Source organism: Myotis yumanensis, unplaced genomic scaffold, assembly GCF_028538775.1.
Source record: "Myotis yumanensis isolate MYYU_CA2020_CCGP unplaced genomic scaffold, mMyoYum1.0.hap1 SCAF_14, whole genome shotgun sequence".
Taxonomy (NCBI): domain Eukaryota; kingdom Metazoa; phylum Chordata; class Mammalia; order Chiroptera; family Vespertilionidae; genus Myotis; species Myotis yumanensis.
The window spans coordinates 3,451,385-3,467,995 of NW_027223765.1; the positions used below are offsets into that span (position 1 = coordinate 3,451,385).

The 16,611-nt window shown below is 50.1% G+C and overlaps 1 protein-coding gene across 1 annotated transcript in view; it reads right to left on the reverse strand.

The window, feature by feature from the left end:
* Positions 1–3,468: 3,468 nt before the first annotated feature.
* The window catches only part of LRRN1 (leucine rich repeat neuronal 1), a 47,878-nt gene continuing 34,735 nt past the window's right edge, over positions 3,469–16,611 (reverse strand). The window contains exon 3 of the transcript XR_011468108.1: positions 3,469–3,600. The gene's annotated coding sequence lies outside the window, so the exon portion shown is untranslated. The remainder of the gene's footprint in view (positions 3,601–16,611) is intronic.

Below are 16,611 nucleotides of genomic sequence, written 5' to 3' on the forward strand. Positions count from 1 at the left end.
CAACGTCTCTCCCTGGGTCTTGGCACCTGCGCTTTCCTTTGCCTCTAACTCTCTTCATCCCCAGCGTCTGGCTCCCTCCCTCCCCTGAGTCCAGTCCTTTCGGACGCTACCTGCTCATGGGCATCTTTCCCGAACACCAGTCTTAGAGGCGATCCTGGCCCCGGGACCCTTCCTCTCCTGGAGGACGTGGGGCCCTGTCTTCTTGCGGGCACGGGCCTTGGCCTCGCGTTCCTGCAGAGCTGCTCGCCTTCCGAGGGACTCTGAGCTTCACTTGTGCGTCTCCTTTATTTCCAGTCTCTCTCCCCAGAATCCATCACAACACATCCGGACCCGAGCCGGTTTTCTTTTCGTTTCTGTTTTGTTCACGGTTGCATCCCCGAGGCCTAGAGCAGGGCATAACACGCAGTCAGCACTCATGCATATTCCACCGAAGGCTTGGGGACCCCAGGAAGCCCACCCGACTCCGTGCCTGCCAAGCTGCCCACATACCTGAGCCGCCCCAGCAGCCTCCCATCACCTCCCCTCCTCGTTTGCCTCCGGGCTTCGAGGGATGGAGCGGTTCCTTATCACAGACGTGGACTTGAAAGGCCTGCTGCAGGCTTTGTATTTGCCCGACAAACAGGACGGCCTGCTTTTGTCTTGAAAGCTTTTTTTGTGTCGGCAAAGTAGCTGCTCTGAGAAGGCGAGTTTCCTGAATTTCAAAGGGAACCTGTGGTCTTTTTTGGGGGTCGATTCCATCTTTTGGAAAAGTCGGCGCCCACAGCCCTTTCTTCACCGGGGGCTCGGAACCTCCATCCCTGACGGAGGCAGAGAGGAGGGGGCGCACCACGGTCCACCGGGCAGCCGGCCCGCAGCCCGGACGGTTCTGGTGTCAGCAGAGGTGACGGGAACCCAAGACTGCTCCTTCCTGGGACCCGAGTTGAGGAGAAGCTGGAGCCCAGCTGCCCCGCTCTGATGAGTTAATTTCACAGACGGGCATTGGCAGGGCCGGGGGTGGGGGTGGGGGGTGGGGTACCGTTAGCCTGTTTGCCCTGTGGCTGGCGGTCTGGTGGGAGAGCACCGGGCACGGGGCCCCGAGCACAGCCTGTCTTTCGTGGCCGAGGTCCCTGCTGTGGAGAGGGCTGAACGGAAGGGGTGTCGCGAGACCCGGGTGGGGGTGGGGGGGGGTGGCGGAAGAGGGAAGGTAGCCCTCCAGTGGTCTGAGGTTCCGCTTGTGGCGAAAGCTGATGTCTCGGGGAATGATTAAATACCTTTTAGAAAGTGCTTTCACACCATCCCGGAAGGTGAAGCGATTAGCTGGCCCTTTGTTGTGCAAGCTGCCTTTATCTTTCCCTGTGTCCAGAAAATAAATCGTGGTGGCTTCCATGAGGGAACTTAATTTTCTTTTGAGTTGATTAACAAAACAGCGATGCTTCTCCCCACCCCTGACTCATCCAGTGCAGCTAAGCCATGTGAGCAAATTAGTCCTCTTAAGGGGGACCAAGTAGAAAAGCAAGAGAAACTGAATATAAGCTGCCTTTTATGTGCATTTTAGGGGGCGGGCTAACATTTAATGGGTAGGGATGAAATATTAAAAGTACAGTGCACACACCATTATCTACATTGAATTAGAAAAAGCAAAATTTTAAAATAAAAGTTTTTAAACGAGCTTCTCCTTCCTTTCCTTCCCACTTTCCTTAACGTTTCTACCTCCTGCTGTTCTCTGTGGAATGACTAAGAACCAACCCACCGAAAAGTATTTACTGAGCCCTTCCCTAGACCTGAAAGTTCTTAAAGGCTGACGTCTTACCTTGATTAGTTGGCTGATCCACAGTAATGCACACAGAGTCTCACACATGCCAGGAAATACTTGTTGAACGACTGTCCACATGAATGAATGAATAAGGAAGTGGATGAATAAGCAGTGGAATCGGTGAAGCAAAAGGGTCGTGGTCCATTCTGACTTCCCCACCTCACTGGGCTGTATGGATAAGGAAAGCATGCCTCGCCGCAGGAGGAGGCGATTTCTTCATCTTGATTCTTACTTTGTAGAGTTGCGTTTTGCTATATTATTATTACCTAATACTCTCAAGAAGAAGACAATACTGTGGCTCTGTAGATGATCTATTGATGCATAACCCAAAAGATAGTGGTTTAAAACAACATTCATTCATCCTCTCTCACTCTGTGTGGATGGACTGTGCTCTGCTGGGTGGTTCTTCGGCTCCATGTGGTGTTGATGGGGCTGCCATCATCTTGATGTTCGACTGGCCTGGGGTTGTCGGGATTGCTTACACTCGAGCCTGGACCTGGGTGATGGCTGTTGACTGGTTCTTCTCCATTGGGTCTCTCACGTGGCTTGGGCTTCTCATGTCATAGCAGAGCAGCTTCACGAGTATTCTAAGAGCAGAAGCTGTAGAGCTCCTTAGCTGCAAGCTCGGGAGTGATCAAGCCACTTCCTCCACCTTCTGCTGGGCAAAGCCAGTCACAGGGAAGACAGTTCCCGGGGAGAGGAAGGGGTTTCGTTTCTCAATGAGTACAGCGACAAAGAATTTGTAGCCATCTTTCTACTGCAGTGACACATCTTGAGGAAAAAGATTCATTTGTTGAAAGCATACATATAGTAAGAATTAAATCAATGGTCCTGGCTGGTGTGGCTCACCGGTTAGAGCGTTGGCCCATGAATGGAAGGGTCATGGGTTTGATGCCAAGGACACCTACCTGGGTTGCAGGTTCCCCACCCCGATTGGGGCATGTGGGGGGAGGCAACCAATTGATGTCTCTCTCTCTCATCGATGTTTCTCTCTCTCTCCTCCTCCCTCCTCCCTTCCACTTTCTCTAAAATCCATGGAAAAAAATATCCTCCTGTGAGGATTAATAAAAACAAAAAAAGAATGTAATGAATGATGAGTGAATGAATGAACAGAAGGTATAGAACATGTCTGAATTCCAGTCTTGGCTCCATCATTTACATATCTGTGGTCTGGTTGAGTTATTTAAACTTGCTGAGCCGCAGTTGTCTCATCTGTGAGTAGGGTTGTTTTTGAGGACGAAACGGGGTCATGTATATAACGTTCTAAGCTCAGTGATTCAGGTCCAGAGTATGTTTTCAAGGAATTGTTAACCACTGTTATTTCTATTATTATTATTAGTGATGTTGTTAACAAGTAAAAGTCAGCTGAACTTCGTTATGGTTATGGGGAAGCATGAGACCTCCGTGGGAATGCCGTGTATAATGATGTTTGGCCTGGGAATCTCTGACACCGACGTATGGACCGGTAGTCTTCTGTTTGTGTGCTACCGGCTTCACACAGGCAGAAACGAGACGTCGGGACGAGTAGAAGGTCATTGTGACCTTCCAGATCCCCACCAATGGGTGAAGTTCTCTATGGCTTTGATTTTAAGGGTTGATTTAGTTTGCTCAATTATAATAACAGTCCATTAAATATCATTTCCATTTGGAGGACAAATGGTGTGAAAGAACGAACAGATCTGTGTACCTTTAAGTAGATTGAAGTGTATATTTTGACAAAATCACCTCATGGATAAAGCTGTAAGGTGATACCGGGCTGGAATTTGAACACACAGTAGAGGTCCAGTTTATTCCTCCAGCATCTTCATCTTGTTGTGGATTAAGGCTAAATGTCAATTGATGTCCATCGCAGAAAAGAAATGATTAAAACTCTCCCCACCCCAATCTGTTCTTGCAGCCTTGTCCATCTGAGTTAATGGCTCAGGGAAAAACCAGGACCCCTCTCCATCTTCCCTAATCATTCCTAATCAGTCCAGAAGCCAGGCATCTAAGACCTATCCTCAAATGTATATTCCGATTGGACCCCTTCTCTCCATTTTCCTCTTATTATCCTAATCCAACCTCATTATCTCCAGCCTAGATTATTACGCCAGCTCTTGACGGATGCCTCCTGCTCCTACTTCGGTCCCTTTGTGTCCCGTCTTTGCACAGCCACCTGAAAGCATTTTTTAAAAAAAGCTTTCCAATGACTCCCCATTATTCCTAAAATAGAGCCTGAATTTGCTCTCTTGGCTTAGCTACTCTCTGACCTCATCTCTTACCACTCTCCCCCCTGTGGTGTGGGCTCTGGACACCGTCGCCCTGTTTCTGTGCATCCAGCACATTAAGCTCCAACTCATGGCTGCCGGGGAGCTTAGGAAAATGCCGTGTAGAATGCTTTGCTCAGGTGCCTGCACAGAGCCTCCTTCTCATCAGGAAGGTCTCCTCTCAGAGGAGCTTTTCTTGACCTTCCTTGACCACGGAAACCAAGTCAGCCTCCCCACCCTCGTCATTCTCTGTAACATCCTCATTGCGAGCGTGGCAGCACTGCCCATGCTGGGCAATCATTTGGGTCGTTTATTTTTCATTTGTCCTCTTTTTTTATTTTTATTTTTAATTTTTTAAAATATATTTTTATTTTGATTTTTTTACAGAGGAAGGGAGAGGGATAGAGAGTTAGAAACATCGATGAGAGAGAAACATCAATCAGCTGCCTCCTGCACACCCCCGACTGGGGATCTACCCGCAACCCAGGTACATGCCCTTGACCGGAATCGAACCTGGGACCCTTCAGTCTGCAGGCCGACGCTCTATCCACTGAGCCAAACCGGTTAGGGCTGTCCTCTTTTTTAAAAAATAATATTTTTTTAATTGATTTCAGAGAGGAAGGGAGAGAGGGATAGAAGCATCAATGATGAGAGAGAATCATGGATTGGCTGCCTCCTGCACGCCCCTTACTGGGGATCGAGCCCACAACCTGGGCATGTGCCCTGACTGGGAATCGAACCGTAGAACCGTGACCTCCTGGTTCGTAGGTCAGTGCTCAACCACTGAGTCACACAGGCTGGGCTGTAACTCTTTTTAAAATCACCAGAGCAAGGGTCTCGTGTTTCTGACTTACTCACTTTTGTAACCATAGCACCTAGCAGGTGCCTGGGTATAGTAGGTGCTCACTAAATACTAGTTGGCTATTTCCAGGCACCTCACAAGGCAGAAATGAGCACTACCTTCTTGAAACATCCGCTTCTTTGGTCAGTTACACGCATATATTTATTTATTTTTTAAAAGTGTTGTGACTTTTAAAAAGTATTCGGTGCTGAGAATAGATGAAAGCAACTTGGCATTCCCAGGTGCTTGCATTAGACTCCCGCCTCTGTCCTCCCCACTGATCTTCCTTCCTGCTGATTTCCCCGGCTGCTCGCCGACAGCCAGCCGCGGTAGGCAGTGCGCTAGAACAATAGAAAGGCAGCCGGATTCCGGTGCAGGGCTGTCATGTTTTATTGATGTCGGATCTGTGGATGGTACTTAATAAAGAATGAAAAGCTCTACAGGGTTTTCACTTTTCAACATTTGCTTTTAGTGAGTCAGAGTCAAGATCAGAAAGATTTTTAGATAAACCTATTGAACTAATAACAGGAGAGCCGAACCGGGAGCCCATCTGTACTTTCTCCCCGGCTTTACAGTGATGTTTCACTATTCACACACAATCTTTCCCAACATTGGGAGGCACTTTGTGGTGATAGGTTTTGAAACAGCGCTTAAATATTCAGTTGGGGATCTTTTAGGAGAGAGCAATTTCGGCCTCATCATTAATAGGTGCTCATTAGAACGACTTAAAATGCATCTCGTGATGGGGCTGTGACTCCTGACAGTCCAGTCTGGGTGTCTTTTGCGTGGTCAGTTGTCTTATTTTGCCACAACTTGGTAGCAAGTTAGAGCAATCATTTTTATAACTCAGTGTTGCTTTATTTTTTATTTTCAATCACAGTAGACTTGGGGGTAAAATGTACTTAAAACACTGCCCTGTTTTTCAATAACAAATGTAATAAGCATATCCAGAAGGATTAAGGCTGAATTCTCTTGATTCTTTTTAAAAATTTATTGTCGACACTATTAGGATGTCCCCCGCCTCCACCCCCTTTTTTCACCTCCACCCTTTTGATTCTTTAAGGCCATTTTGGTCAAGTCCCTGAAATAAAATAACGATATGATATTGCGTGCCGCTTAGATGCCAGGAGTATTAATATGTGCTCACACACTAGCAACTCAAAGGTAGGCCTTACTCATTCACCTCATTCTTCAGAGGAGAACACAGGCTCCAGGCAACGGGCTGAAGGCACTTTGCACCGGTGGCTCTGAAGGACATCATGACCTTAGCTGTAGGGTTTCAGAAGATCCCCTCTGTTCCTGGTTTAATGAAGGTTTTTTTTGTCATGAACAAGTGTTAGATTTTGCCAAATGCTTTGTATGCATCCATTGATGTGGTCATGTGATTTTTTTGTCCTATCGATGTGATAGATTATATTGATTGATTTTCAAAGGGTGAACCCTTCTTGCCAGAGCTGGTCTTTCAGCCACTCTGTTGAGCTGTGGAGGAGCTGGTTTTCCTCCGAACACAAAGACCGTCCACTGTGCAGTGTCTGACAGACCCTCGCCCATGGTTTCAGTACATGACACTCTGGGATATTTTCAACACAATTTACCTCATTCCATTTCAGGCCATAACTACTGAGGGTCATAAAAATAATTTGGAGGGGAGTCTTGTAATTATTTTATCTACAGATAGTCGAACTAAGACAAACACTATCATATGTGTTTCCTACTCTATCACTGTTTCTGTCTCTCTGTTTCCTGATATATAGTATAAAGTGTAATATATATAAACTCTAATGGATACTGTTTCCAGGTTCCATTGTGTAGACCTGTACTTCATCTACGACTTAGAAGATTCCTGGGCCGATCACTATTTTCTTTGCTGTCGGGAGTTCTGAAGCGGAAGTATCTAGTTCACCGGCACACGTAGCCAGGGAACTCCTTGATGCGTGTTGAGGACAGACTTCCTTCTTGGCTTCAACCTGCTTTCATAACTCCTTCCCCTTGGCTCCATCTTCATTGGTTTTGCTCTGTTTTTGGCATCTTTTAAGTTTGTTTAAATCCCCTTTAAAATAAAACATGCTATACATAAACAATAACACATATGTACTTTAGAATTCAGTATTTGCACTGCCCATTATTGAGGAACTAGTTAGAGAAACGTCAACGCTCTTAGCTTGAGGAGAGTCACTTGCCCAGAGGAACAGACAGAATGTTCATTGCACTTCATCTACTGTCTGTGTCTGGCCATAGGGGAGTGTGGAATCGGGGGGAGGGGGGGGGGCCCAAGAACAGAGTTGGCCTCTCATTTAAAACGTAGTTTGCAAAGCTATAAATCCTGTGGTATATTGTTTTTCTAAACCTTTTAACCATCTACATAAAATAAAATTGGTTTTCACCCTTCAATGTTTCGAAGAGGTGGGCACCCTATTCGAAAGCATTTCTAAGGGAAAAAATGTAGTCCTTGCAGAGGCAGCGGGCAGCAGTGTTCGAGCAGTAAATGGATCATCACCGGGAAGAAGCACTAAAGGCTATTTTCTGTTTCAACACGAAGTTATGAAGAGTTGGATTTCCCCTAAGGAGCTAATTATTTGCTGAGATTACTGTGGCAGCAGATTTTACAAGAAGCTCAAGATCTCTGTAAATAGCCATAAAATAGCTGTAGCTGCCATTTAAATGCAGCACCAAAACCGTATAAACCAGCTTGTTTTAAAAAAATGACTGAATGTACAAATAATTAACTATGAAGCATTTTTAAACTGAGAGCGGCGAAGGCCTGGGAAGGGCGGGGTGAGGAGGAGGAGGTGGGGGGGGGGTCGGGAAGGGGACATTTGTAATACTTTCAACAATGAAGATAAAATTTAAAAAGTGTAATAGTCCTTATGCAGCAACGTTAACATTTTCCCCTGAGTCTCTCGCTCCTTGGCCTACTGTTAAGAGAGAGTGACCCCTGACAGTGTCCCAGCCGGCCTTAGTGTGTCGTCTTTCAGGTGCCGCCCTCCGTCCTTAAGGCGCTGGGAGTTGTAGTCATACACGCAGTCTCTTGGCACCTTCTTGAAACCCCGTCTTTGGGATGTGCTCCTGTCATGTGTTCCATGAGGTCCTGTTCGTCCTCCTTCCTCCCCCTTCATGCGCTCCAGCCTCGTGACCTCATCTGCACGGAGCCACACCAGGGGCTCCCTGGCCACATGCCGCACGTGGTTGCCTGTTCATTCCCGTTGTTGTGTGGCGTTGATTCCATTGCACGAATAAGCCTCGATCCGTCTGTCTGTTGATGGGCATGTGGGTTGCTGGCTCTATGCAGATGCCGTGATGACCATCACCCACGTGCTTCTTGTGCATAAATACGTGTGCGTTTCTGTTGCAGATCCCCACAGGAGTGGAAATAACGGGCCGCAGGTGTGGATGTTTTGATTTTGTAAACGGCGTTGAGCGGCGTCTGAGTTTATACTCCTGACACCAACATGGAAGCGTGGCTGTTCTCCAGCCTCCTCAGGCCTTGGCAGCAGCAGGCGGTTAAGCATTCTGGTAGCTCCGTAGTAGTACTTCATGATCCAAGTGTGAGAAGGAGACGACCCACCTCATTTTCCACCTTGATGGGTCAGGAGAGACCCAGGCCCCGAAAGCACAAGCCGAAGTGCCCAGCGCCGAGCAGACGACACACAGCGTTTCGGCAGGCCAGCCGCTCTTGGGGGCACTCACCTCCGGGGCCCCCTGTCTATGTAAGGTGTAAAGGTCAAGAGTAAACACAAGTGTGTCCTGAACACGGCCAACCGTCTGCATGACTCAGTGCAGCATCAGAGCCTCAATACTTAGGGCTGGAGCCAAAAATGCTTCACACAAAATGACTTCAATTTCATATTGACTTAAAAAAAAAAGAAAAACACCACACCTGGGATCCAGCTATAGATTTCAATCGACTTTTCCTTGTAATTTGAGACAAATTGAAATCTATGATAATGAACGTAACCAGGAAGGGAACATCTATTCTTGGCTTCTTTCAGGCACTAGAAATGAACGATTTGAAACTTTATTGTTTTTTTTTTTTTACACGGTGGTGGCTTCCAGGGGGGCCTAATGCAATATTCGTGCTGGCTCCTGTGGGGAAAGAGAGGGAGGAGCCCGTTCCTGGTGAAGACAGGCCTCCTCCTTTGCAGACGGCTGTCTTCTCCTCGTGTCCCCACAGGGTGGGTGGAGAGGGAGGGGCAGCGACCTCTCTCGTGTCTCTTCCCTCATGACCTCATTTCCTCCCAAAGGCCCCACCTCCTAACAGCATTACTTTGGGGGTTAGAATGACAACATAGGAATTTTGGGAGGACAAAGGGCAGTCCATACCAGTGATGCCACGTGCTGAGCCAGGGTAGGTTGTGGGAGGGAAAGATCTGTAGAGCAGGAGAAACAACAGTCCTGTTTTGGCCAGCGTCAGATGGAAACGCCTGTAGACACGCAGGCGAGTAGGGAAAGTGGGTAGTGGGAGAGGTGCGTTTTGAGAGCCCTTGTCCTGTGGGTGGTATGTCAAACCATGACCGGATGCCATCCTGCGGGAGAATGTAGGGACGGAAAAGCAGACCAAAGGCAAGCGGTGGGGCACCTGCGCTTCAGGGACGGGGAAGAGGGAGGGACCTGGTGACCGTGACAGAGGAACTGGCCAGTGAGGTGCAGGGCAATCGGAGAAGCCAAGGAAGGGTGGACCACCATGCCCCGCGCCGCTGAGGTCAGACCACATAGGACGGAGATGACCTCAGGTGTGCAGTGGGGTGGCTGGGGGAGAAGGAAGCCTGTCGTAGAGGGTTCAGAGGAGAATTGGAGATGAAGCAGCAGAGATATTTACTAGGGACCTTTTTTTTCAAGAATGTTGTTAAGATAGAGTAGGGAAATGTGGATGGGTACGACTGGGGCTACACTGCAGTGACAAATGCCAGCTCACCTCTTGGTCACGTTATGTGTCAGGAGCAATGAGTCAGCGATGGCCCAGCACCGCACGCAAGCTGACAGCTCTCCCACCCCTGGACACACTCCTCGCTGGGAGAGGAAGGAGTGGAAGCCGGAGCTGTGCTGGGCGGGGTCTCCCATCTTCAGCTTGCACTTCCCCTACTCGACACTCCTTCACATCCCATTGGCCAAAGCTGGTGACACACTTACATCCCATTGGCCAAAGCAGGTGACACTTGGCCCTCGTTCACATCCCATTGGCCAAAGCAGGTGACACTCCGCCCTCATTCACATCCCATTGGCCAAAGCAGGTAAGCCCATGACAGGAGGCGCTGCACCTCACAGGGTAGTGGCTGGCCATGTGCCCTCATATTCTAAGGAACAAGTAGTGACTACTTCACCACAACCTACCTCCTAACCCTACATGCACACACTTTTTATTTTACTTTATTTTAAAATATGTTTTTGTTGACTTTAGAGAGAGAAGGAAGGGAGAAGGAGAGGGAGAGAAACATTGATGGTTACCTCCTGCACGCCCCCTACTGGAGATGGAGCTCGAAACCTGGGAATGTGCCCTGACTGGGAGTCAAACCAGTAACCTCTTGGTGCACAGGTTGATGCCCAACCAACCGAGCCAACCAGCCAGGGCATGCACACTTTTTATTTTGATGGGTGATAAAACCATGTCTGCATGCTATTGAAAATATGCAGGAGAGAGACCCATTAATTATAGGAAAAAGTCAGAGGCCAAGGGGGGGTGCTTTTTAGGGGTAAAGACACTGTCTTATTGACAGGAGGGAGGCACCGAGAGAGCACAGGTACTAAGGTTGGCAGATTGGCTGTGTCTTTCATACCCAGCCTTCCTGTTCTGTCCACATTTTGGTTCTGTCCTGTCTTCCCAGTAACTCCCAAGAACAGGGCATCTGGGAGGTATATTTTCTGAAACGTGAATGCTTAGGAATCTTCTTTTGTTGCCTTCCACAAAGACAAATAGCTGAGTCCAGAATTATTTTTAAAAATCGCTGAATGTCTGGAGACATCACTAGGTTATGGTTGCATCTGGGACACGGAGGAACTCGGGGCTGGGCACCGGCTGTCTCTAGTTCATGCCTCAGTCTCAGTACATCAGCCCTGTGTGTGCTCATAAGGAGGGCAGGCATGAACCCCAGCCATCACATGTTCAGGCAAATTTTTAATGGTTAATTTTAAATAAAAATTTAATATTTTTTTATTGATTTTAGAGAGGAAGGGAGAGGGGGAGAGAGATAGAAACACCAATGCTGAGAGAGAACCACCAGTTGACTGCCTTCTGCACGCCCCCTACTGGGGATGGAGCCCAAAATCCTGAGCATATGCCATGACCTTGATTTGAACCATGACCTCCTGGTTCATAGGTCGACACCCTACCACTTAGCCACACCAGCCGGGCAATGGTTAATTCTTTAATACTTTAAATTATATCATCCGTCTTAGCTCTGGGAGAATTAAGCCCAGTTCCCATGGATGAATACAGGGTATGAAAGAAAGAAAATAGATGACTCTCATAAGCATTTGCTGAGAGAATGAAGCCCTGGAAAATGCAGGGAGAGCAGGTACAGCTCCGAGCTCGCACGGGTGTGCTGCGGCCTCTCTTTCGCGGCCAGATGAGGAGCAGTTATATCTCTATTAGGGCGAGAAGGAGCCGTAGAGCCTGGATCTTCTAACGCTGTGTGTGTTAGGAACATCGATCTTCGTAATAACGGCTGCCAGCTGTAACATCTGAAGGATTTCACCCACCTGGGAGGGGATGTCCTTCTACAGTCTCTTTCCCTTCCCAGCGAGGGCATAGGGTGGGAATGGCAGTGAGAGGGATGAGGACTTGAGCTTCGACGGTTCCTGCGTAGTCGGCTGTGTTGCTCTCCCCTCGCCCAGCGGGCCTGTGGGTGCTCACGTGTGTGACTTCCATGTAGGGCGGCATATGGCATTTTTCAGCAGGTTCCGAGCGATGGAGATGCCACGTGTCTCCTCCGAGGACCATGGTTCTTAATGACGAGAAACCCATTTTGACAAAGATTGAAAGTGACAGACAATTTAGCGGGAACATCAGCTGTCGGAATATCGCCTGTCCCCCATTTTTCTGAGTTTGGGAGAGTGTTTGGGAACAAAGTCCCCAATTTCATAGCCATTGCTCCTTAGCAGGCAAATTGGCAGGGATTTGAAAGTTCTGCCCAATAATTTTTTTGATCATTTCTTTAAAACAGTCTTGGTTCGCCCGGCCGGCATGGCTCAGTGGCTGAGCATCGACTTATGAACCTGGAGGTTATAGTTCGATTCCTGGTCAGGGCACATGCCTGGGTTGTGGGCTCAATCCCCAGTAAGGGGGCATGCAGGAGGCAGCCGATCCATGATTCTCTCTCCTCATTGATGTTCCTCTCTCTCTTCCTCTCCCTTCCTCTCTGAAGTCAATAAAAATATATTAAAAAAGCACACCACGGAACACGAGTGGTTATAATACACGCGTGTGCAGAGCACCCAGGCACTGTGTGTGTGGGGATGTGTGGTGTGGGGGCATGTGGGGTGTGGAGGAGCAGCTCCTCATTCCCGGGGTCTACTCTGGCTTCAACCTTGACCATTCGCCGGTAGTTTTATCTAATGCGCTTAGACTGTTGCTCGGGTCAGCGCCACCAGCACCAGAAGCACGTGCGCCCTGGAGACGGGGAGAAGCCAGTATTCACCACTTAGATGTCAGTCTCTCCCGCAGAACCTCACGATGTCATGGTGGGAAAGTTCCAGAAAGGTCACCCTGTGTCTGCGTCGAGGGAATACTCAGCCCATGCCGAGGAGGTCGTGTCAAGGACAAATCGCTCCGACACACGTGGTGCTGTGTGAACTGCCCCGTGGACGCGCTGCAGATGTTGCTGTTACTGTCCGTCGCGTTCACAGTGGGAGCTCCTGGGCGTGCTCTGGGATTGTTCAAGGGACCTGGCTCTGTTTTCTCTCCTAACACGCTTCTCCCCTCGCCCCCTCCTCTATGCACCCCCTTCCTCTCTACACACCATGACGTGCTTTTGGAACCAGAGGCAAGAACACGGTGCTTTGTACATAGGAGCCACTGTGGACGCTGCTCACGAAGGTTCATGCCTGGGTGTTGGTGGCAAGTAGCTTGGGGTCCAGTCCTGGCTGTGCTCCTTGTGAGTCTCTCCCGAGGCAGCGCCGCCGCCTGCCTGGGCCCCTGGCTCCTAACGTGGCAGTGAGGGTGTGAGCCTTGGTCCTCCGTCCGGGCTCCCAGCCATGAAGCCAGGCGGCGACCGTGGCCAGCGGAGGCGGGGAGTGGCCGGGGCAGGTTCCACAGCGGCCCCATCGGAGTGGTAATCTGCGGGGCCGTCATTAGGCCCCTCGTAATGGCTCCCTTAAATGTGCGACGTAAATTTATTTAGTTCCGGGGGTTCTCTGAGCAGCCATGGCTGTATTTCATGTGGTGATTTCTATAAACTAGAAATGCCATTTTTCTTTTCAGCCCAAGAATTGCAATGAACCGATTATCCAAAACCAAATTTAATCAAGTGCACTTATTTCCCTCCTTTGGCAAGTGTGTGCGCCCTGGGCCCTGCAGAGAAACAGGACGGAGTGTGCGCCCTGGGCCCTGCAGAGAAACAGGACGTAGCCGTGGGCTTGGCCGCGCGGCGCTGAGAGATGGGCCGCCAGGATTTATTGCTCATTTGGCTGTTCAGCCTGGCAGGGCCTCCCATGATGACATTTCATGTCTGGGCTTGGCTTTGAACTGCAGTTTTCCTGCGTGTCTGCCACACGCACTCCCCGCCCAGCGGGCCCCTTGGCGGAGGAGGATCCGCAGGTGGCGGTGGCGTGGGGCGGCTCGCGGGTCCGTTGCATGCGTGGTGACTTAGGCTGGGTGTGTGCGTGCTCTCGCGGTCCACATGATCGATTCTGACCGTGGCCTTGAAAACCCAAGGAGATGGTAAAAATAAAACACAGCCCCTAGTGTAACAGCCTCGGGGAAGAGTAGGCACTCTGGCCGAAGTAAAAGAGCTGCCGGCTTTTGCCAGAGTCAATGATGGGAAATGAGAAATTGGTTGATCTTTTAGAGCCAAAAGGTGTTAAGAGCATGAGATGGAGTGTTAAGAGCCCCCAGTTGCCTGCGCCCGAGTCCTGGCATCACTACCGGCTGCCAGGGCGACCCTGGGGGATAATTTAACTCTCGGAGCCTCCCTGTCCCCGTCTGGCCCGTGAGGTTGGGAGTGATGGGGATGTGAAATGGGAAGGATGATGACCGAGTTTCCCAGACCCGTTGTGAGGAGACATCAACTCAGGGTGCGGGTGCGGTGAAGAATTGTTGCACAGACTCCGCGGATGGAGTTGACCCCACTCGCAAAGGCGAGGCTTAGGGACCAGGGAGCTGTTCTCTTCCCACCATCCACAAGTCTTGTATGGAGTTTGCTGCATCATAGGATCCTGTCCTCCCTCCCCCCCGGAAACGGAGTCATAATAATAAAGGAACAAGGCCTCCATGACCAGGATGTGGTCAGACTCAAAGATATGTAAGGTCTTTTTCAACATAAAAGTCTGTGCTTTGGGGTCTCTTCAGATTCAAAAATGTCGGTTGTCATCTTCTAACACCATCAGGAGCTCTGCGATGACCTGACTGTGACCTCTGGTTTGGGGTGTGAGGCCTGCGTGTGGAGGAGTCTGGAAAGGCAGCCGGAACCCATCCCCCACCGCCCCCGCAGGCTCAGGACCCAGCCCAGCCCGAGCCTCAGAGCCGAGAGGAAGGAGAGATGGTTTCCTGGGATAACGTGGCCGACTCCTCAGCAGCACGAGAGCATTCATGCTTTGGGGTGGCCTCTGCCGGGGATCCTCATCCTCAGCTGATACCTAAAGGCATCTCCTCTCCTACTAAGACTTTGTGTCCATGTCTGCTCCAGTCGTCAGACCTTACGATTGAGGCATTGTTCATCCTTGCAATTGCCTGGGAGGCAATGGAATCAACTTCATAAAGAAGGTTCCAGTAGAGACTCTTACGTGGGGGCTGAGCACACAGTGGGTGGACAAGGGGTGCTGAGTCGGATATTGAACGGACATGCTTTGGCTTTTTCCAGCACCAGCTCTCCCGGCAGGAGCGGAGCCACGCAGGAGACCCCAAGGAGGGGAGTCCGAGGATTCTACCTCCGACCCGAGTTTCTTTGTCTTGCCTTTCCTGCTGGTGACCGAGGTTTCACAGCATCTGGCCTCTCGCAGATGTGCCTCCCCCTCCCGTCTCCATGGGCTGTGTTGCGGGAAATTTCTGAAATAGGTGGGAGCGTTCCTCCTCCCCCGCATCCACCCCCTAGCTCCTGACTGAACTGTGCTTCCGATGCTCCCCACCACTTGGAGCTGCAGTCACCCACCCTCCCATCAGGGTGACAGTGGTGACGGGCACGCCCCCACGCTGCCACTCTTCCCCGCCTACCCGGTGTCAGCCTGGCAGGGCACCGCCTTCCCACAGGAGCTCCGAGGGAGAGGCAACACCAGGTCACCCCTGCATGTGGGAGACGCTGCGGAGTAGACACCTGCAAGGGTGGGGCCGGGGAGCGAGGGGCCGGAAGTTCTCATCTCGGCGGGACTCCCTGAATACCGTGCCCCCGTGACCCTGTGTGCTCACCATTGGCTCCCTCTGGCGTGTTCCTTAATTGTCTTGCTCACGAGCAAGAATCATAATTTGGAGTCTGGAAGTGAATGAAGAGTGTAGAGATCTGAGTTCACTGATAAATTAGTTTCATGAGAATTTTCTATTTTCCCTTCTCTCTCTTCCCGTCATCTTCGATCACTGTACTGTTTACTTAAAGCTATTGAATTTCATTGATTCTAAGGTGAGTTTCGACCCCACTCCCCCATTTCCCTCTGCAGTAGGGACGTGTCTCATGGTTGGGGTGTCTCACAAATGTCCTCTCTTCCTCGGAGGCTCATGCAGGGTGCTGAGAGGGGATGATCTCTCAGAGGCGGTGACAGCGGGCATGGTCTCGGCTTGGTGCTGCGTCTGGGGCGGACATATCCTCATCCAGTCCTCACAGGGCTCCATTGATTGAGTAATCGATCAGCACATTTTTCTTAACTAATACTTCCTGAGCTAATGTAATTAATCATCAGAGTTAGTATGTATCGAGCAAGTCCTTTCCAGACCCTCTCCGCACTTCAGATGCCCGGGAGGGAGCTGTGGATGCTCTTTCACTTCGTAGGTCAGCAGAATAGAATTGGCGTTCGGAGGTGAAGAAGCTCGCCAAGGTCACAGGGTTGGTGGAAGCAAGGCAAGGTCAAAGGCAGGTCCCGGCCCCCAGCGCCCCGCTGTGAACCCCACCCGACAGCGCCTCAGATGTTCACTGTGGGTGCAGTCAACACGGGTGAAGGATGGTAGCATCCGCAATAGGCTCTTACAAACCCCAATCCAATCCCAGCCTAATTACGGCAAATGCAGACTCTCTTATATTTGCATTTAAAGGTGTAGAACCCCGTTAAAATACACCCTCAAAAGTGCACTTAAAAAGGCATTAACCAATCAAACAGTGAGCGGCGTTGCCAAGTGGCACCGTTTCCCTCCATTGGGGCCAAGTAAGGGCGGGGTCGGAGTTCACGCTCACGCTGCCGGAAGGACAGCTGTCCACGCCACGTGGGAAAGCAAACACAGCTCATGAGCCTTTATCCTGAGATCTAATTCTGCGTGTCTGACTGATTAAGGGAAATACCATCCAGACCCAATGGGTTTTAAGACAACGCGTAGTAACCGTTTATGACGTGGGTCCTCGGAGTTGGTAGCTCATGAACTCGGGCCAATGCCACCCCCAGAG